General features: G+C 34.2%; 1 long non-coding RNA gene across 1 annotated transcript in view; it reads left to right on the forward strand.

Annotated features, from left to right (window-relative positions):
• Positions 1–419: 419 nt before the first annotated feature.
• Positions 420–714, forward strand: part of LOC113475529 — a 923-nt gene continuing 628 nt past the window's right edge. Inside the window, exon 1 of the long non-coding RNA XR_003397274.1 lies at positions 420–475. This is a non-coding gene — a long non-coding RNA (uncharacterized LOC113475529). The remainder of the gene's footprint in view (positions 476–714) is intronic.

Below are 714 nucleotides of genomic sequence, written 5' to 3' on the forward strand. Positions count from 1 at the left end.
TGTTGCTATGCATAGAAAATCATCTCTTTAACTTCCATACTTTCCTGGAATTTGATCTGCATAATATATTATATACAGAACACAATATGACTTACAACCAATGAATAATAATACACACACCAACTTGTTAGGCGATCAGACGGAATGAAATCCACAATGGTGATTGAACAATTTCCAAACAAGCAATATACTTCAACTTAATCACTGTAAATAGCATCACAACAAGAGATCACAGATCTAATGAATGAACACGTTTTAAACTTATTAGCATAAGATAGTAGAGTCGGGGAAGATGGGACACCTTTAACACATAATATCCAAATAGCCTGATCGTGTTTTAAACAATTAACAATGGTCTGTGGAAGTCGTGAAGATACGGTTTTATAATTCATTAAATGTTCCTTGTTTACTACCAAATGAAAAGAGAAAACAAAATGAAAAGGTGTCCCATCTACCCCCACCCTGCTATATTATAGTTAACCCTTTTATTACACTGTCGACTGGGCTCGATCAAAAACAAATCTAAAGTAACCAACAAAACGGGTTCTAGTCGCCATTGGTGACTGTAGAGCAGTAGGCAGAATGTATTTATACATGTATTATAACTAATGAAACTTATGACGTATGAGGATTGAGTGATTGGCAAAGAATATGTGTAAATACGCTTTGTACAACTCCTGTACCATGTGTTTATTGTAAACTTACACTAGTTAA

Source organism: Ciona intestinalis, unplaced genomic scaffold (assembly GCF_000224145.3).
Source record: "Ciona intestinalis unplaced genomic scaffold, KH HT000795.1, whole genome shotgun sequence".
In the NCBI taxonomy this organism is placed as follows: domain Eukaryota; kingdom Metazoa; phylum Chordata; class Ascidiacea; order Phlebobranchia; family Cionidae; genus Ciona; species Ciona intestinalis.